The sequence below is a fragment of the Poecilia latipinna genome, unplaced genomic scaffold (genome assembly GCF_001443285.1).
Source record: "Poecilia latipinna isolate Pla-1442-1.1 unplaced genomic scaffold, P_latipinna-1.0 Scaffold337, whole genome shotgun sequence".
NCBI lineage: Eukaryota > Metazoa > Chordata > Actinopteri > Cyprinodontiformes > Poeciliidae > Poecilia > Poecilia latipinna.
Genome location: NW_015112953.1, coordinates 303392 through 311330, shown reverse-complemented (window position 1 = coordinate 311330; position 7939 = coordinate 303392). Strand labels below are relative to the sequence as shown.

The 7939-nt window shown below is 36.1% G+C and overlaps 1 protein-coding gene across 1 annotated transcript in view; it reads right to left on the bottom strand.

Moving 5' to 3' along the window:
* LOC106949339 (pro-neuregulin-3, membrane-bound isoform-like) overlaps nucleotides 1–7939 on the bottom strand; it is a 261789-nt gene that overhangs the window by 131905 nt on the left and 121945 nt on the right. The window lies entirely within an intron of this gene.

The following is a 7939-nucleotide window of genomic DNA, read 5'->3' as shown; positions in this document are numbered from 1 at the left end:
GTTATCAAAAAATTTTAAAAAAGCATTAAAGAGTCCTCCCCAAAAGATACCAGAAAAAAAACTAAAAAAAAAAAAAAAAAAAAAAACTGAGCAAAAGCTCGGTTAGGCTTGGTTTATAATGTTTATGATTCAACGACAGGAACGGACACAAAATCCGTTTTCCAGCACTGTTCAACTGAAAGGACAATATGATATAATATGCAAAAAAATATCTTGGTGTGACTTCCCAAATTATTCTGTGAAACGATAACAAAATAAAGGCTTTGAAGGCTTCCTCCACAGCAATAGAGAAAAAAAAAACTCATTCCCAGTTATGGCAAAAGCTGCTACTTAATACCTTTATGGGCAATTACTTTTTCACGTAGGGATGAGTTAGTTGGGAAAGTTTTTGTCCATCCAAAATGATATTATAATATCAAAACTATTTTATGTTCGCTCAAGTAGTCTTTAAACTGAAGAGTTGAGCAAGTGTCGCAATTAAATCAAAACTCCACATATCTGCAAGGTGGCAAATGCTGTTTAACAGCATAATGAATACCAGTTCTTTTTTTTATTTGGTAAAAGATGTTCCTAAAAGTTATCGATTCCCACAGATGAAGTCTGAGCGAAGAAAGCATAAAGCAAAAATCAATCATCCAATATCTCTCTGTGCTGTACGCTAGCATAGCACTGGGTGAAGCAATCAAATGTGCAAATCCCATTATGAATTATTCACAACAGCCGTTATGGATACCATTAGGTAGGAGTTATCTTGATGTTTGATCAATGGGAGTTGATGGGTAAAATATGATGCAAAAGACGGAGCATTTGATGTATGCCAGCAGAGCAGGCTCATGATAAGTGAGTCAACAACTATTTTTTTTTCACCTTCTGGTTCCAAACTAATGAGGGAAGAAGTTACCATGGTGATGGTAGACATGAGCCGCCGTTCCTTGCCAAGCTTTTAATGCAAGCACAAAGACACACAGGGGTTGTGATTCCATCTAAGCTGTGAAGAATACAAGTGAAGCCATTAAATTGGTTCTAATTTCCAAAGGAGTGGCAATACATAAAGACATGGGCAAATCTGACCTGCTCCTCTGTAATTATCTTTATAAATAGCATCAACCTTTTTATACCTCTTCTCTGCTTGTCAGTTTAATTCCACTTTTATTTGACACCAGCTGAACCTATAATTATTCTAACATCTTTTTTCCATTTGATTAAAAGTCAACACTCATTACAGCAGGATTGCCAAAAATGCATTTTAACATTTTGAAGCTGAAACATTTTAGATCTTTTTTTTTTTTTTTTTTTTACATGCGATTACACAATTCAGGCCATCAAATCTTTCACATCTATGATTTCCACAAATTAGAACAAAAAGTGTTCAAATATCCTTGGAAATTAAGATGGTAAATTGTCACTGTTAAAATCAGCCATTAAAATGCAAAACGCCTTCTGTTTAATTCCCTCTGCTCTGCTGCGCCTGGCATTACAATTTTCCTATTGTCTCAATTATCACTATGAGTTTGCATATCAATAACAATGAATATTATTCTAAAGCCATTATATATTGGAATTGTTGGGCATCAATGCAAAGACCAATTAATGCATATTCTCGTCATGTTTTGGAGAGATGATGGCAGAATCGAGTTGTTTCAAGATGAGAGCAAACTTGCAGCACCTTGCGTCATCTGGCAACACAAGGCAGCTGCTGTTTACTGTTGTTGATACAATACTCATGCAAGTCAGGAAGCATTTTCCTTAAAGAATTTCACCATGTGATATGTGCAAGACGCATCCCTTTTAACGCCTGTCGTGAGGATGTTGCCAGAGGAGTACATGCACATTTGCATGCACCTATCATCATGTCAAATGTGTGAGACTGTTGCTGTTAGATTGGTTATTTTTGACCAAAAACCACAAGAACAGGCAACAAAAGAATATAAAATACTTTGTGAAAATCTGTAACAACCAGGATTACAGAAGAGATTTTCAGAGAAGGAAAAACTGCTCTATTCAAGTAGAATATGTCATAGTTTTATTATGCAATACAGTCATTTCACTGAATTTCAGTATGTTTAACTTTGATTTTATGTACTGCATATACACTCTGAAAAATGTGGCTTGCATTTGTGTTCATGGCCCCCTGAGTCAAAACTTTCTACAGTCACTCTTCACTGTGGCTACAGCTGCAAGTGTCTAAATGCTAGAAACAAAAGATGCATCCAATTATTTGCTAAATAACTAGCTGTCAATGAGTTTGTCGTCTGTTTTTGAGTTTCTTTAGACTGGGTACGTTCACTAGTTTAGCTCATCTTGTCATTTCAAAATGTCTTCTTTCTAAAGGTCTTCTATTAACTCGCCTGGTATTAACCAGGCCTATGTGTGTAACAAAACTGATCCCAGGTTTCCAAAAGATATAGTAAATCACAGTAAACTCGTAATTCAACTGGGGAGTAATTTTTGGATCAAACTGGTTGAAACAGATGCTTCCCCTTGACTTTTCTAGTTCCTCAGGTATCTCTGCCATACATTAAAAGAGGTTTGATGATTTGAAACATTAAAGTGCGACAAAAAGGGAAGAAATCTGTATGGCGTGAATATATTTTCAAAGCCCCGTATCTGGGTCAGCAGACCAGCTGCTGCAACACAGGAGACACATGGGAATTACGACAAAGAACAACTTCTCTTTCAATTTGGAACATCATAGGACAGCTTCACCTAAAACACAGCTGTTAGCTGCTGTACTTAGGTTTGGGACACTGTGTACAACATTTCAATAAAGGAAAAACATTTCACCAAGAGGTTGTTAGTTTAATCACCAGATCTCCCCTGTGGTTCCATAAGACAGGCGAACTCTGGCAATCTCTCCTGTTTTCTCTTTACCTGGACGACGAACATCATGAAACAATCCTACGGTGGAACGAAGTAATTTTATCAGAGTAGCAGTGAAAAATGTGTAGATTTGCATACGTGACACTGATCAGTTCTTACAACTCTACATCTACAATGTAAATGAGCATTTTTTTTTTTGTTTCATAACAGTATGTGGTGACTCATGCATAAAATATGCTTAGTAATTCAGATGATGCATGTTCTTTATTTTTAGACGGCTACAAAGCAAGCATTCCCAGCACTGGTGTGAAATAGATTTTAATAGGAACATTTAAACTGACTGACAATGTGGAAAGTTTATTTTTTGTTATTTTTTGTTAAAATTTTAATTTCAGAAAAGTTTTACACAGCCTCCTATTCTCCTGTTTTGCATATATTTATGCAAAACAGCTTTATTTTCCTCTAGCTTTAACAGCCCACATGCTTTGGAGTGCTAGCAGTTTTTCTTGTTGCTAATCAAGAAGAGTAAACATCTCTGCAAATTGAATTAAAGGCTTGATTTACCCTAATTAGTGGGCTGAAAATATCATTGGCATTTATGCTGCACTCCTCTCCTGTGTGTGTCTATGTTGTCATTTTCAGAGGTCAGAATTATATAAGTTAATTTACTTCTTCTGTCTTGAATTTACAAAAAGCCAAGACACAAAACTACGCCCCAAAATTGTATCAAAGGTTTTTTTTGTTTGTTTGTTTTGTTTTTGTTTTTTGTTTTTTTGTTTTTTTGGAAAGCCTTATTAGCTTAGGCAAATGAAAAATAGTTGGGCAGGAGAAGATTGGAGGAGAGGGGAAGAAAAAGCTTCATGATTTCCAATCTGTTCGCAAAATCAAAATAGCTTGCAGATGTCCTCTTATGCTGACATCTTATTATCTGAAAAAAGAAGGAAAGTGTTTAATGTACAGAGACTTGCTAAAGTTCAACCTCTTCAGATTACAACCCCACACTATAATTTCATTTTGTGATATGTTGTGTGAAAGACCAAGAAAACGAAGCACGTAATTGCATGGTGAAAGAAAAATAAGTGATGGTTAGCAACTCTTTTTTTGGTGTGACTTGACAGCTCCTTGAGTCTTGGAAGATGTGTCCACCGCTTTGAACATCTATAGAAATTGAAATGTTTGCCCATTCTTTGCAAATTAGCTCAAACTCAGTCAGTCTGGATGGAGAGTGTCTGTGAAGAGAAAATATTAAGTCCTGCTACAGAGATTCTCAACTGAACTTAGGTGTGCACAATGTCTTCCTGCATCACCTGGTATTTAGCTCCCTCTGCCTTCCCTCCAGCATGATGCTACCATCACCAGGTAAACAGCGAGTGGAACGTCTTGTGGTTCTCTTTTGACAAAGGCGTTTTTTATTCCATAGAGCCCAGCGCCTGCATTCTCAAAGGTTCTCTGAATAATCAGCCTAAAAATCCAAGGAGTCCCAGCTTAAGAGTTGTTCAGTCAGTCGTTGAGAGCAACTCTGAGCTAAGAGACGATTAAATTCCCATCTTAGTGAGGTGTGGTTGACCCTGTTGCTAGGTGTGATTCTGCATCTTCCCTGCTAAACCCTCTTGAAGATTTGAAAGATAATCCATGGAATTTGCATCGAAAATGTTTAAAACGTCTCAAGAGAATTTCTTCAGCAAAGTGTTTTCTTTTTGTGGTAAAAGGTTTTGATAGTAAAAGTTCTCTCAAAGCAAACTCAGAGCTCACACTTTACTCATTGCACCAATGTCGTTAAACAACATCGACGCGGCAGTGATTTTTGAGTTAAATGATTATATTCCTCCGATTTAGTGGGTGAACTTCTGTCAGGAAAAAGAAGCAACCTTTCAGCAAAAGTACCTACAACCCTGTAATCATTCTTTCACACAACAGGCACTCAACTGCAGGAAAACTGGCAGACAGTGTCTGTAGGTTAGGTCTCCAAGTCTCTCCTGAGCCTGATATTCAATCATTCAGCCCCCACTAATTATAGCCCAGAGTAATGATTGTTCCAAGTCTTCAGGGTTTTCTGATGCTCTTGCACAGGTGATACATTTCAGTCCATATCAAACCTGATCAGCTTAAGTTTACAAAGCTGGAATGGGATCTAAAAACATCAGAGAAAACAATAGAAGTGTTTTGTTTTAATGCGCAGTCTTAATGGTTTATGTTTTTGTACACTAAATAATAAATCATCAGTTTAAACATTTTGATAAATAATAAATTGTGTTTGTACATAAGACCACAATACTTGGTATGTTTGATTTTTAATTCTCTTTCAGAATATTGTCTCATGCTTATGTTTCATCCCCGACATGACACAGATCTGTTTTTTCTCTCTTTTTGTTATCACTTATTTAGCAGATGGAGATGTAAGCTTTGCTAATCCAAGTGTAGGTACTAATGAGGTGTTTTATTATTATTCACTACCAATCACATAACTTCTCTCTGAGGAGAACATGTCTGATCATGTATTGTTAAAGCGATATCACAGTTCAGTGCTGATCTCCACAGTGCATTTTACTGAAACAACCAGGCAAGTAAAAATAAGTTAAAAGGGAAATATTGAAAGCACTTGCTTTATTTTTTTTTAGAAAACGTAATATAATCATATATGTATTGCTTAAAAGTATTCTTTGCTGTCTGTAGATATGGTTTTTCATGTATCATTTTATAACCTTTTTCCTATATTTTTCTTTTTAATTATATTCATCTAGAGTAGGTGCAACAGCAGCACACAAACCCAGTGCTAGTCCAAAGTTTTAGGTACCTGCGATCAACATTTCTGAAACTGTGAAAAGCGAAGTTAATAAAATATGACGTGAATTCTGAAAAGCATAAAATTAGAGCTGACACATCTCTTTAATATTGCAGCCAATATACTCCTGCATGGTCAGTACCTCCAACTTTAGAGAGTAAAAATACTTTAAATGCAGTTTTTTTTTTTTTTTCCTCGAATATATCCTGAAGTATAACTTCAGATTTGATGAGATTGACAACTGCAATGAGGTTGGCAACCTTGACTCTCTGGGCCGTAAAAACCTTTCACCTTACCCTTATGCATCGAATCTCAATGCTTTATGAATATCTATCTGATTCTATTCTTCACCTTAGTGGTAAATTCAAAATTTTAATAATCTATTTGCACAATCAAGAGTAAAATTAGTTCCAGTTATTTTAATGAGCAGAAGCATGAGCAAACATTTTGTTATGCTGTGCTGCATGATTTTCAGCATGTTGAGAAACTGCAGCAAATCGTTTCGGACGGCGTCAGCCTGCTGTACGTTGCAGCGTTCAACTCATGCTCCATGTAGTGCAGTGAATTTGAACAATTTCACAGCAGACTCTTAACATTCCCAAGGTTTTTTTAGATTTATGATCCTATTTATGAAACAGGGAGCCATTTTAGCAGGTAATTATTGTACTGTGTCTGGTAGTTATCAACACAGCTGTAGTCAAGAGCCGTGCTTGAATATTTGCAATTATTAGCCCCCGTGATAAATTTCACTACCAAGAATTCATATTTTGCTAACCTTAATAGGCTGTGAATAGCTAGAGGAATGAGACTCTATCAGCAACTTATACATGGGAAATAAAGTATGCTCAAATGAGTTGCACTCAATATTATTTTCAAATTCATTCGCAGTCCCCACTTATAAGGTTTCCTTCATTTGTGGCCATGACTTCTAGACTCTGATCTGCTTCACCTCAATTTCACAGCCGACATTACTGTTGAAATGCCTTATCAGCTGTCTAAAAGTACTTTTATGTCTTCTTATAGTTTTCTCCTCCTTTGTGGACATCAATTATTTTCATTTTCAGAATGCTACAAAGATGCTTTGACAAGCCCGAGATTGCTAAGAGAGTTGCTTTGACAAGCCAGAGATTGCTAAGGGTGCGTTTGAAGAATCTGAAATTTGCATCACCTCGTCTCTAACCTTGTGCCACAGGTACTGAAAGCTAATTAAGATCTGCAACATCAAGGGGCCACTCTGTTTTGGGGTTGCCAAATATCTGGACATCAGCACACCCTTTATTAAAATGATTTCATCTAACTTATCTTATTTTATCTGTGGCTACCCATTTCACATTCGCTCCTGTAAAATCCAGTTCATCTTCTATTCAAGGAAAGATAAAGAAATGCATTTTCTTCTATCAAAGATAGTAAAAAACATAATTAGATATCACTAAAGATCAGTAAAGCCACCAGGCAGCTGCAGAAATTTTAATATTAATAGATATGTAATTGTTTATTTGATAGATTGTTGCATAAAATAGAATTTTATGACAAAAAGCCCCACAATGGGGTCATCTGTTCTTATTCGTCATTTCAAACATGCATCTCCGGGGAAAAGAAAAGAACTTAGAACGAATACAATGTATGATCAAAGAGAGGTCTTGCAGAAGCTCCTCTTTTAAACCTTTCATTAAAATGCATCACAGATTAAAGGGGTCATATCCGACAACATTTATTCCAAGGTTAAGATATGAGAAGAGAGACATTTCATGAAATTGCTATCATTATTGAAGCTTTTGTCAGATCAAAGCAGGAACACAGGGTAAATCATATTTGGACCCAGTGAGCCTTTTGCATAGAAATCCTTTAATACTTTGGGTTGTACAAATCAAATAATTTGACTCATGATGGTTATAGAAATTAGAAGTTTAGATTAATTTCCTCAACAATTTCCAGTTTAATTTGTTTTGTTTGTATAAGAGGAAACAATCAAGTCTTAATTAAAATGTCCAAAGTAGAAATGTACCAAGAAATTGCTCACTGGTCAGACCCAGTCAATTTTCCACATCGTTGAGACTGACTGGTAACCAGATGGTCGAAGGCTCAAATATCTGACATTTTTCCAGTGTGTCAACACACCATATGAACTGCTACCAGATCATACTGACAAGAAGAATTAAATCTTCAAGAAAGAAAATCCACATTTTCTACATGTCGAGGCATGTCTGTGGTTTATTCATGCTGGGAGAGAGCAAAACTTAAAGCAGATAACAGTAAGGCTCAAAAAATACTTCTTCATCCCTTTGAACTGTTGCACTCTGTCTGTCGTGGAAAATAACTGATTTGGTAGAATAAGGT